At 40.0% G+C, this 14,011-nt stretch overlaps 1 pseudogene; it reads right to left on the minus strand.

The window, feature by feature from the left end:
- Positions 1 to 10,649: 10,649 nt before the first annotated feature.
- On the minus strand, positions 10,650 to 11,846 carry LOC101125289 (homer protein homolog 2-like; annotated as a pseudogene).
- Between the last annotated feature and the right edge of the window lie 2,165 nt (positions 11,847 to 14,011).

Below are 14,011 nucleotides of genomic sequence, written 5' to 3' on the forward strand. Positions count from 1 at the left end.
TATGTTTTCACTTTCATGTAAGGGTTTATTTTCAAAGGCCTAAGCTTGCTAGAGTAAGCCATGGCCGTAGGATTATGGAACACATTTGTCTCCACACCTTACAATGACATCGCTAAAGGCCTCTTTACAGCAGTTTCTTTTACCTGATACATAATTTCTGGCTAAAAAAATCACGAGACATACTAAAAGAAAAATATCACAGTGTGATGAGACAGAACAAGCATTAGAATGAGACTCAGCTACGTCATGTAAGTTGGAATTACCAAACAAGGAATTTAAGACCCCGCTATAACTCATATGCTAAGGGCTGTGATGAGTTAAGCAGAGGGCATCCAGGAACAGTTGTGTTATGCAAGTAGAAAGATGCAAACTCTTAAAAAGGAAAAAAAATGTAGATATCAAGAATATTGTAACAGAATTAAGCAATGCTTTCAATGGACTTACATGTAGACGCAGCATGGCTGAGGAAAAAAATCTGAAATTAAAAATATCTCAATAGCAATGTCCCAAACTGAAAAGAAAATGGAGAAATATTTTTTTAAAAGGTAAACACACAAATACACACACAAACACACAAGTACACAAATACACACCCATAAGAAACCAGAACAGCTTATCCAAGAATTGTGAGACAATTATAAAGGTATAACATGGGAAAGAGAAGGAACAGAGAAAGGTTAAGAAGAAATATTTACAGCAATGATGACTATTTTTCCAAATTAATGTCAATCACCAAACTACAGACTCGGGATTATGATCATTTCATCTACAGAGATGGTTTGACATCCTCTCTTCCTGTTCTGATGCTTTTCTTTCTCTTGCCTGCATGCTCTGGCTGGGACCTCCATGACTATGATGAACAGGAGTGGTTAGAGTGGGAATGCTTTTCTTGTTCCAGTTTTCAGGGAAAACCGCTTCCAGCTTTTGCCCATTCAGTATGATTTTGGCTGTGGGTTCATGATAGATGGTTATTATTTTGAGGTATGTTTCTTCATGCCTAGTTGAGGGTTTTGGATATGAAACAATGTTAAATTTCATTGAACACCTTTTCTATGTCCATTGATAGCATGGTTTTGTTTTTAGTTCTGTTTATGAGATGAATCCCATTTACTGATTTGCATATATGAACCAACCTTGCATCCTAGGAACAAAGTCTACTTGATCATGGTGAATTAGCTTTTTGATGTGCTGCTGTGGTCAGTTTGCTAGTATTTCATTGAGCGTTTTTGCATCATGAATATTGGCCCAAAGTTATCTTTTTCTTTAGTCTCTGCCAGGTTTTGTTATCAGAATAATGCTGGTCTCACAGAATAATTTAGGGAGGAGTCCCTTATCCTAATTTTTGGGGAATAGTTTCACTAGGATTGGTAGCAACTCTTCTTTATACATCTGAATAAATTCAGCTGTGAATCTTTCCGGTCCACGGCTTTTTCTGGTTGGTACCACCTATCCATCTTGATTTCTGACCCCTGCCTGAGCCAGTAATAATCACATTTAATTCAGACAAAGCTGAATCCAATCCAATGTTTTTATAGTTCTTAACAGCTTTACTGGCTCACTTAACTTCAGTGAACATTTCCTCACCCAAAACAGTTTCACTACCAATAATATTTAAGGATTTCCACTGGATTTGTTTTTCATGTCATCCAGTGATGCAACTACTTAAAACAATGTTGACTTCTCTACATGCACAATAATCATTCTACTATTGTTGAATGGGCCAGCAACCCTCTACTCCTGCTTCTTCCATCTGCACAGCTGCCTGCAAGACCTCCCTGGAACTCAGGTCTCTATTGTAGGGCAAACTTTGAGAAATGTCACATCTACTCAGTGCTACAAATAGAAAAAGCTAATGGAAGCTCCTCTGCCCACTGACATGTTAGGCCTGTAATGTATCCCAGAGCCTCCCTTTATCCCCACACCTATCCCAGAGCCTCCATTTATGTCACTGCCAATGAATTTTGTGTTATTTTAAAATATAATTTTAATAGACAATAATTGTAACTATTCATGAGGTACATAGTGATGTTTTGATACATATAATGCATAGGGGTCAGATTAGGGTAATTAGCATATCCATCATCTCAAACCATTTCTTTTTGTTAGGAACACTCAGTATCCTTCTTCTAACTATTTAAAACTACATATTATTGTTAACCGTATCCATCCTACAGTGGTAAAGATCATTATAATCTATTCCTCCTCCCTAGCTCTAATTTTGTATTATTTAACAAATCTCTGCCTATCTCGTCCTTTACCCTATCCTTCCCAGCGTCTGGTATCCTCTGTTCTATTCTTTACTTCTAGGAGAACATTTTTTTTAAGTATCCGCCTATGAGTGAGAAAACAATGTATTACTTTCTGTCCCTGGCTTAGTTCATTTAACATAATGTCCTCCAGTTCCATCCTCATTGCTACAAATAACATGATTTCATTTCTTATGGCCGATGAGTACTTCATCACGTATATGCACCACATCATCTTTAACCATTATTCTCTTGTGTCCAACACCTGTGTTGATTCCATATCTTGGCTATTGTGAAAGATCCTGCCATATACACCGGGGTGCAGAATTCTCTGATACAATGATTTTCATTCCTTTGGATAAATTTGCAGTAGTGGAATTGCTGGATCATATGGTAGTTCTATTTGTAGTTTTTTGAGGTACCTCCACACTGCTCTCCATAGTGACTGTACTAGTTTACATTCTCCTCAACAATGCATAAGAGTTTTCTTTTCTCTGTATCCTTACGAGCATTGGTTAGTGTTTTGTTTGTTTTTGTGTGTGTGTGTGTGTGTTTTCAATATGAGCCATCTTAACTGAGGTGAGATGATACCTTCTACCATCCTGCAGGTTGTTTACTCACCATGTTGATTATTTCTTTTTCTGTGCAGAAGATTTTTACTTCAGTTAAGTCCTGTTTGTCTGTGTTTTCATTGCATTTGCTTTTGAAATCTTATTCATGTTTTATTTGCCTAGGCCAATGTCCCGAGAACTTTTTTTTTGCGTTTTCTTCAAACATTTTTGTAGATTCAGTTTATATTTTTAAGTATTGAATCCATATTCACTTAATTTTTGTCTATTGTGAGATAGAAGTCTGGTTTTATTCTTCTTTGTGTGGCTGCCCAATTTTCCCAGCACCACTTATTGAATAAAGGTTTGTTTCTCCAGTGTATACTTTTTGTCAGTTTTGTCAAATAACAGGTGGTCGTAGATATTTGGCTTTATTTCCGGGCTGTCTATTGTGTTACATCAATCTTTATTTTTTTGTCACTACCATGATGTCATTCTTACTATATCTGTGTAGTATAATTTGAAGTCCGGCAATGCGGTGCTTCCAGCTTTGTTACTTTTCCTTAGGGTTGCTTTTGATGTTCAAGCTCTTTTTTGATTCCATATAAATTTTATGGTTTAAAATATGTAATCAATTATATTGGTTACTTAATAGAAATTGCATTGAATCTGTATATTGCTTTGGACAGTGTATTAGTCTATTTGGCTTATTTGGCTGACAGTTCTGCAGGCTATGTGAGAAGCATGGCATCAGCATCTGCATCATGTGAGGGCCTCAGGAAGCTTACAGTCATGGTGGAAGGCAAAGGGGAAACAGGCTGTGTTACATGGTGAGAGGGAGGACATGAAAGGGGAGGATGGTTGCTAGATTATTTGGAAAATCAGATCTCACAGTAGATAATACAGAAATAATTCACTAATTACCATGGGGTGGATACCAAGCCATTCCTGAAGGATCTTTCCCCATGTCCCAAAACCTCCCAGTCGGCCCCACCGCAAATGCTGTGAATCACATTTCACCTTGAGATTTAGCAGGGACCATCATCTAAACTATATCATTTTACTCTTGTGTCCTGATCTCATGTCCTTCTTAGATTGCAAAGTCATCTTTTTTTTAATAGTTCCCAAAACTCTTCACTTGGTCAACTTCCAACTGAAAATACCAAAGTCTCCTCTGAGTCTTAAGGCAATTTCTCTGCAGCTATGAGCTTGCAAAATGTTTTAAACAGGCTGGGCGTGGCAGCTCACACCTGTATTCCCAGCACTTTGGGAGGCCGAGGTGGGTGGATCACGAAGTCAGGAGATCAAGACCATCCTGGCTAATACAGTGAAACCCTGTCTCTACTAAAAATACAAAAAATTAGTCGGGCGTGGTGGTGGGCGCCTGTAATCCCAGCTACTAGGGAGGCTGAGGCAGTGAAGCCAGGAGACGGGTTGCGGTGAGCCGAGATCGTGCCACTGCACTCCAGCCTGGGTGACAGAGCAAGACTCCGTCTCAAAAAAAAAAAAAAATGTTTTAAACAGTTGTTTACTTCCAAGGTGCAATAGTGCCACAGGAATTGGGTAAATATTGTCAATACAAAAGGAATAAATTGGCCAAAGGAACTGCCAACAGGCTCTAGACACACCTAAAGCCTAGCAAGGCAGATATTAAATCTTAAAGCTACAAAATAGTCTCTCTTGACTTTATGTACTTCCACCAGGGCACACTAGGACAAAAGGGGTCCCAAAAACCTCAGGAATATCATCCCTGCAGCTGGGCACAGCCCATGGTGCTGCTTTCACAGGTTAGAGTCAAGTGCCAGAAGGTTTTCCAGGCTGAGAGGACAAGCTGCCTTTGACTCTACCATTCTGGGATCTTGAGGGTTGTGGCCACATTCCCACAGCTTTACTATGAAGTGCGCTAGTGGGGACTCTGAATGGGGGTTCTGACCCCGTCTTTCCTCATCTTTGGTATTGTCCTAATAGACACTTGTCTGTGGTGGCTCCACTCCTGCAGCAGGCTTCTTCCTTGGCATATAGGGTTCTCTATGCACATCTTCTGAAATCTAGGTAGAAGCTGCCCAACCTCCTTCACTCTTGCAGTCTGCATATCTGCCAGAATCCATTTATTGAATAGAGTTTTTTCCCCATTGCTTGTTTTGTCAGCCTTATCAAATATCAGATGGTTGCAGGCGTGAAGCTTTATTTCTGCTTTCTCTTTTGTTCCACTTTTTCTGCATGTCTGCCCTTTTACCAGTACCAAGCTGTTTTTGTTACCATGACTTTATGGTGTAGTTTAAGTTCAGTACCATGATGCCTCTGGCATTGTTCTTTTTGCTTAGGATTGCTGTGGCTATTCAGGGTCTTTTTTTAATTCCATATAAATTTTAGAATTTTTTTTCTAATTATCTGAAGAATGGTGGTGAGAGTTTTATGTAAATAGCATTGAATCTGTAAATTGCTTTGGGCAGTATGACAATTTTTACAATATCAATTCTTCCAATCCATGAGTATGAAATGTTTTCACATTTATTTGTGTCATTTGTGATTTCTTTCTGCTGTGTTTGGTAGTTCTCCTTATACAGTTCTTTCACCTTGTTTTTTACCTGTATTTTCAGGCACTTCATTTTTCGTGAGCATTGTAAGTGGGATAGGATTGTGTTCTTGATTTCACTCTCAGCTTGGATGTGGTTAGGATATAGAAATGCTGGAGACTTTTGTACATTGATTTTTGTATCCTGAGACTTTACCAAAGTTGTTTATCTACTCTTGAATTATTTTGTCAGAATCTTTAGAATTTTATAGGTATAGAATTTTATCATCAGTTTGAACAGATACATTGCATTCTTTTCCCATTTGGATGCTGCATTAGTCCATTCTCACACTACAAAGAAACACACAGGACTGAGTAATTTATAAAGATATTTAATTCTTTAATTTAATTTAATTCATGGTTCTGCAGGCTGTACAGGAAGCATGGCTGGGGAGGCCTGGGGAACCTGACAATCATGACAGAATGGGAAACATCATGTCTTACATGGCTGCAGCAGGAGGAAGAGATAAGGGAGAGGTACCACACACTTTGAAACCAGATCTCCTGAGAGCTCTGTCAGGAGAACAGCGTGAGAGAGGAAAACACATCCCCATGATCTAATCATCTTTCACCAGACGCCACCTCCAACATTGGTGGTTAAATTCGACATGCTATTTGGGTGGGGACACAAATCCAAACCATATCAGCTGCCTTTTATTTTTGTTATTGCCTGGTTCCTCAGACTAGGATTTCTAATACTATGTTCAATAGGAGTGGTGAGACGGCATCCTTGTCTTTTTTCAATTCTCAAGGGGTTTGAACTTTTGCTTATTCAGTATGATGTTGACTGTGGTTTGTCATAGATAGCTCTTAGAATTTTGAGGTATATTTTTCTGATGCCTAGTCTGTTGAGGGCTTTTATTATGAGTGGATGTTGGATGCTATCAAAAGCTTTCTCAGCATCTATTGAGATAATCATATGTTTTTCGCTTTTATTCTGCTTACATGGAGAATCACAGTTACTGAATTGTGGATGTTGAATGAACCTTGCCTTCCAGGGGTAAAGCCTACTTGATCATGATGTATCACATTTTAAAGTGCTTCTGGATTCTATTTGCTAGTATTTTGCTCAGAACTTTTAGGTCTATGTTCACCAGGAATATTCATCTGATGGTTTCTTTTTTAATTATGTGTCTTCCTAATTTTGTATGCCAAGAACACACAGTGAAGAAAGGACAGTCTCCTCAATCAATGGTGTAGAAAATGGTCATGCATGTGCAAAAAAAAAAAAAAAATGAAATGAAATTAGACCTTCTCTAACACCATATACAAAAATCAACTAAAAATGAACATAACCTGAAACCATAAATCATAGACAACATGGAAAAATATTCGTCATTGATTCAGAAATTATTTGAATTTAATACCAAAAGCAAGCACAGTAAAAAAAAACTATGTGCAATTATATATCTAACAATAAGTTCCATCCAAATATATAAATTAACCATACAACTCAACAGCAAATATCAACTGACCTAATACAGAAGGCAAAAACCTGGTTAGATTTTTTTTCAGAAGACCCACAGATGAAAAACAGACCCTAAAAAGGTTCTCAACATTCCTAATTATCAGGGGAATTCAAATAAAAAGCCCAATGAGATATCACCTCACACCACTTAAAATGGTTATTATCAGCAAGACAAAAGATAACAAATGTTGGCAAGAATGTGGTGAAGAGGGTATTCTTATATCGTATGGTAAGATTGGTTAGTCAATAAATTGAAAAATAAAGCTATCATATGACCTGGTGATCCCACTTCTTGTTATATCTTCAAAGGAAATAAAATTATGATGTCAAATACATGTTAATTGCAAGATTATTTATAATAGTGTAGATTTGTGGAAGAATTTAATGACCATAGATTGATGACTGTATAAAGAAAATGTATATATATGAAACTGAACTTCATTTGGCTTTCAAAAAAAAAAGGAAATTCTGACATTTGCAACAACACGGATGGAGCTAGAGGACATGATGCTAAGTGGAATAAGCCAGATGCCGAAAGACAAATGCTTCATGATCTCATCTGCATGTAGGATCTAAAATATCCAAGTTCTTGATAGCAGCGAGTAGAATACTGGGTCCCACGACCTGGGAGGAGAGGGAAATTGGGTGATATTGGTCAAAGGGCACAGAGTTTCAGTTGTGCAAGTTGAATCATTTCTGGAGATCTAATGCACAGCAATGTTCCTGTATTTAATACTATATTGTAAAAGTGATTTTTGCTAAGAGTAGGTCTTAGGTGTTATCAGACACACATACACACACAAGCTCTACATTTAAAAAAAATTAAACGGTAGCTCTGTGAGAAGATGGATATGCAAATTACCTTGACTATGATGAGCATTTTACAATGTATATCTGATATGCTTTGGATCTGTGTCCTACCCCAAATCTCATGTCGTATTATAATCCTCAATTGTGAAAGTGTGACCTGGTTGGAGGTGACTGGGTCATGGCGTGGGTCCTTCATGAATGGTTTAGAACTGACTCCTGGTGCTGTTTTCATGACAATGCATGAGTTCTCACAAGTCAATTAAACATCTTACATCTTTTTTTTTTTTCCAAATTACTCAGTCTCAAGCTTTTTTTTTTTTTTTTTTTTTTTTTTTTTTTTTTTTTTGACAGAGTTTCGCTCTGTCGCCCAGGCTGGAGTGGAGTGCAGTGGTGCAATCTCAGCTCACTGCAAGCTCCACCTCCCAGGTTCACGCCATTCTCCTGCCTCAGCCTCCGGAGTACTGGGACTACAGGCACCTGCCACCACGCCCAGCTAACTTTTTGTATTTTTAGTAGAGACGGGGTTTCACCGTGTTAGCCAGGATGGTCTCGATCTCCTGACCTCGTGATCTGCCCACCTCAGCCTCAGGCATTTCTTTATAGCAGTGTTAGAATGGACTAATACAATATCAAAACATCAATTGGTGCACCTTAAACATATATATTATAAAAATATTTCAATTATGCCTCAATACCACTGAAAAAAATTAAACTTACTCTTAGAATAAAGAAATACATACTTCATACTTTCTCAATAAAAATAGAACATCAGAAAACTTACACTAAGATATTTGTAACAGCTCTGCATATAATATTCATAAACTGGACACAAATTTAAAGTCCACTGACAGAAAAATAAATGAAAATATTGTCATTTATTTACTTAATGGACTGACTCAGATATAAAATATCTCTGCTTCCTCTCTCTCTCTCTCTTTCCATGTACATGAAAATTTTGGTGGTTCATATCACAGTCTATGAATTGAATAAATGACAATATGTTGATCTAATTTTATACATTAGCTAGCATGAATTAACCTCAAAAATAGAAAAGTAGCCCCTTACCAAAAAAAGTCTATAATGTTTGATTCCATTTATATAAAGTTCAAAGCAGAATAAAATACATCTATAGTGTCAGAAATCGAAACCTTTCCCCATGCAGGATTTGACCGCAGGCACAGAAAAAGACGCATGTTTTGGGGATGGACTTGCTCTTCAGGCTACCTTAGGTGCTGGGGACAAAGGTATTCACATTTGCCAGAAACTCTCTAGTGACACATTCCAGATCTATGCATTTTTTCTTATGTGTGAATTTTATCTCATAAAAACAAAAAAAGTAGAAAAGTTTGAAATTCAGTAAATAGTAAAATTAATATTAAAATCCTATCCAAAATATGAACATTATTATATGAATTAATAAAAGGCATTCCAGTATACCTACTAAAATTAAATCCCAGATATCAAAAAGATAATGCTAGCATCTGAAACTTAAATAATTATAAGCATACATTTTATAGAGAAGGAAAAAATACTCAAGACATGGGGAACATGTATTTTTTCCAATCAAATGTCACTAAATTATGTATACAATATTATAACCTGTCATTAGTATAAATTACTAATATTTTGAGTAATATTACAACTGAGAACAACTTTAAAAGGAAAAAGGATATTTGAGAGCATATGAACTGAATTGAATGTATTTTCAATTGTGGTCCAACTATTACACTGCTAATAATACCCTGGTTTTGAGTGGGGCTTTAGAAAAAAAATTTTTTTGAGACGGAATTTCACTTTTGTTGCCCAGGCTGGAGTGCAATGGCACGATCTCCACTCACCGCAACCTCTGCCTCCCGGTATCAAGTGATTCTCCTGCCTCAGCCTCCCGAGTAGCTGAGATTAAAGGCATCCACCACTCCCGGCTATTTTTTTTTTTTCGTATTTTTAGTAGAGATGAGGTTTCTCCATGTTGGTCAGGCTGGTCTCGAACTCCCGACCCCAGGTGATCCGCCTGCTTCAGCCTCCCAAATTGCTGGGATTACAGGTGTGAGCCGCACAAACGTTTATTAAAAACCTACTTTGCGCCAGGCATTGTGCTAGGCACCCTCACTGTGTGCTGTTCCCGCACCACAATCATCCGCTCAGAAATTAAAACCAAGAAAAGGAACATTGTCGCAACCATACAAACTGGGGGGCAGAGGGCAATATCGTGGATGCAGGTGATCCCCAGGCCAGAAAATGTACCCACCAGAAACCTGTTTGCCATCTCTCGATAAGTCTCCACTAAACAGTTGTTTTAAAGCCTCTCGTTATTGACGGAGAGGAATGTTGTTCTCCCTGTGCCCCCTGGGCCTGGCGCCTGATGGACATTCAAATACCCTGAATGCTATTCGATAAAAGGAGCCCGATGGCCTGGTGTAAAGAATATCAATATTTGGATTAGAAAGTGCTTTTTTTCAGTTCATATGGTTTCAACAGCCCTTATGAAAGATATAAACATCCCTGGCCTGACTGTGTAAATGTTGAAGGTAGACCTAGTTCTGGATTCCTGAGTCAAAATCTTCCAGTTGTCCACAACCTCACAAGGCCAGAGAAGCGAGAGGAAATTTTTTTTTTTTTTTTTTTTTTTTTTTTTTTTTTTTTGAGACGGAGTCTCGCTCTGTCGCCCAGGCTGGAGGACAGTGGTGCGATCTCGGCTCACTGCAACCTCTCTCTCCTGGTTCAAGCGATTCCCCTGCACCAGCCTCCCAAGTAGGTGGGACTACAGGTGCTTGCCACCAAGCCTGGCTAATTTTTTGTATTTTAGTACAGACAGGGAGGGTTTCACCATGTTGGCCAAGACGCTCTCGGTCTCCTGACCTCGTGATCCTCCCGCGCTTCGACCTCCCAAAGTGCTGGGATTACAGGCGTGAGACACTGTGCCTGGACAAGAGATTTCTATTCTGGGAAGGGGTGAGTGGACGGCACAGTTGGTTTGGAAATACAAGAAACTGCGCCTGCATTTACAGAAGCAACGCACACAGTGAACGTCCTAGCGCCATCTGGTCTCGCACACACGCTTGGGACTCACAGGAGGGGCCTGGGCCTCGGCCAGCCCTAGTTATTGGTGCCCAGTATGCGAGGCCTGGGCGGAAGTCATGCAGGTTGTGGATCTTCCGGTCCAGCACCTCCGGGAAACTCTTCACCTCCACCTCCAGGTGGCGCTGTCTGGATTTGCTCTCCTCAGTGTCTCTCTTCAGGGAACGCACTTTGCCTTCCAGGTTTTGATCCTCTCTCTGCCGCCTCCATCTTCTCAGAGACACAGTTGCACTCACCTGAGCTGAGGTGTAGTTTTACTTTGCTTTTGGGGACTTCCACTCTTTCTCGTTTTCTCGGAGCTCCGCCTCCAGCTCCTCGATCCTCCTCTTCAGCTGCGTGTTCTTCTCCTCTGTGGATCTCACGGCCTCTTCCTCTGCTCCACGCTGGCCACCGACTCCTGCAGCGCCGTGGGCAGCCGGAAGTCACTCTCCCGCCGGGTCTGCAGCTCCATCTCCCACCTCTTCCCGTGGGCAGCTCTGCGTCGAGGCCGCCTTCGGCTTGTGGTTCCCAGACTGCAGGTGCATGTCGGCTGCAGCGGCCTGAGAGGCCTTTCCATCGTCCATTCTGTTGACACTGGATGCCGGAGTAGAAGATGGGGCTCCACGCCCTGATTCTCAGGATGATTACTCGAGGGCTCCATGTTCTCCTGGGTCTTGTCTTTGGCTGTCTTGGCCGCTTCTTCCACCTCCTGGAATTTCTCTGCAAACTTTGTCAGCTGCTGCTCAGAGGAAAACCCCAAACCAAACACCGTGTTGGCTCTGCTGTCGGCCCACTGCCCAGACGTCTGTGACACATTGGAGAAGGTCATATTCGGTGTGACTGTGCTGTTTATGGTCACCTTGGCGCTGTCCACACTGATGATCCCATAGCTGTTCCTTGTGACATCACAGAAGCAGGAAATGGTGACCGCCTATTGCTTGCAGGCATCCAGTTCTTTTTGGTGTTGGGGTCAATCTGGAAGACCTGTGCTCCGGTGGTAAAGATGGGCTGTTCTTCCATCCCCGGCACTGCTCCGGCGGCCACTCCGACCCGGCCTCTCACGCTCACTGTCCGCTCACATGGCGTCTGCTCCCCGCGCGGCACGTGCGGAGGCCCCTGCGCGCCTGGCTCAGCCCAGGCGCCGCTCCATTCCACCAGGCGCGGGCAGGCGGGGGCTCTCAAAAAAATATCCTAAGAGATAAATTAAAAGAGTAATCTGTAATAAGGGGAATAATCTGTAATAAGCATTCCAACTCAGAAAAAAACTGAATATATGTAATACATACAAACTCCTGAGAAGAAAGGTCGAAGCACAAGAAGGGTCTCATGTATAGCAGGCTGTAATATGTTTATTGTTAAAATTATTACCTTCATGTTTTTTTAAAAAAATTAAAGCAAAGCATAATGAAATTAAGTTTTTGTGCTTATCTGGTACAACAGCCTGTTGAGAAAAATGAAGAGCCCTGTAATCCTGAGGAGGTGGCTTAATCCAAAGAGAGATGCTCCAGGTCCTGTGCACATGAAAGATTTGCCTGCTTCTGCCCATCTAGGAGCTTACTTCCTGAAGCCTTCAGGAGGCAGGAGGCTGAATGAGTTTCTCAGGACAATCTAATCATATCCTGATAGGGAGAAAAAAATCATGACCTAGGACGCATTAAAAAATGTATAATGAAAATTTCATTGAAAATTGAGAAATTTTGACTATATATTTATAGAGTGCAAAGCTATGTTATGATTTATGAATGCAATATGGAATAATTGAATCTAGCTAATTGACACATATATCAACTCAAATCCTCAAATCCTTATTGTGTGTGTTTGTGTGACAAGGACATTTGAAATTTGTTCTTGGCCATTTTAAAATGACCAATACACTACGTTTAAGCTTACAAATAGATATTTATGTAAACTATAGAGAATCATTGCAATGAATAATGGATTACTATAATTTATATTTAGTTAATCATTAAGTTTCATTCATTAGGACATATTTTATAATTATTTTATATTAAATACAAAAGACTACACATGTATGCGTAAGTTTGTGTATTTACACATATGTCTATAGATGTAAATTAATGTCCCCATAGCTATGTAGTTGGTGATATCAACAGATGTTAATACAACCTAGAAGAATAAGTGCATATTATTAGGAAGAATTATTTTTGAAGGTTTTTTTTTATTCTTTAAGATTTAGGGTACACAGAAATGCAAATCAAAACCACAATGAGATACCATCTCACACCAGTTAGAATGGCGATCATTAAAAAGTCAGGAAACAACAGGTGCTGGAGAGAATGTGGAGAAATAGGAACACTTTTACACTGTTGGTGGGACTGTAAACTAGTTCAACCACTGTGGAAGTCAGTGTGGCGATTCCTCAGGGATCTTGAACTAGAAATACCATTTGACCTAGCCATCCCATTACTGGGTATATACCCAAAGGATTATAAATCATGCTGCTATAAAGACACATGGACACGTATGTTTATTGTGGCACTATTCACAATAGCAAAAACTTGGAACCAACCCAAATGTCCAACAATGATAGACTGGATTAAGAAAATGTGGCACATATACACCATGGAATACTATGCAGCCATAAAAAATGATAAGTTCATGTTCTTTGTAGGGACATGGATGAAGCTGGAAACCATCATTCACAGCAAACTATCACAAGGACCAAAAACTAAACACCGCATGTTCTCACTCATAGGTGGGAATTGAACAATGAGAACACATGGACACAGGAAGGGGAACATCACACACTGGGGCCTGTTGTGGGGTGGGGGGAGGGGAGAGGGATCGCATTAGGAGATATACCTAATGTTAAGTGACGAGTTAATGGGTGCAGCATACCAACATGGCACATGTATACATATGTAACTAACCTGCACGTTGTGCACATGTACCCTAAAACTTAATTTTTAAAAATACCCCTACATATAAATTTAAAAATTACTAAAACAAAAATCCCAATTTTAAAAAATCATGATAAATAACCATAGTAAAATATCAAAACCTCATAAGGCTCCAGATTCCTGCAAAAACAAACCCGCCTCCTGCAGCTGAGAAAGGAAACCTCCCCCTGCACCCGCCCACCTGTCCCCTCCTCAGTGGGTCCCAAGCGCCCCCAGTTGGCCCTGCGCGCCCCTGCAGGGAGATTTGTGTATGGGCCCAGGTTAACCTCCCCTCGCTGTGTCTCTAGTACAGTAATAGATGGCCGTGTCCTCGGTTTTCAGGGTATTCATTTGCAGATACAGTGTGTTCTTTGAATCATCTCTTGAGATGGTGAACCTGCCTTTCA

Source organism: Gorilla gorilla, chromosome 15 (assembly GCF_029281585.2).
Source record: "Gorilla gorilla gorilla isolate KB3781 chromosome 15, NHGRI_mGorGor1-v2.1_pri, whole genome shotgun sequence".
In the NCBI taxonomy this organism is placed as follows: Eukaryota; Metazoa; Chordata; class Mammalia; order Primates; family Hominidae; genus Gorilla; species Gorilla gorilla.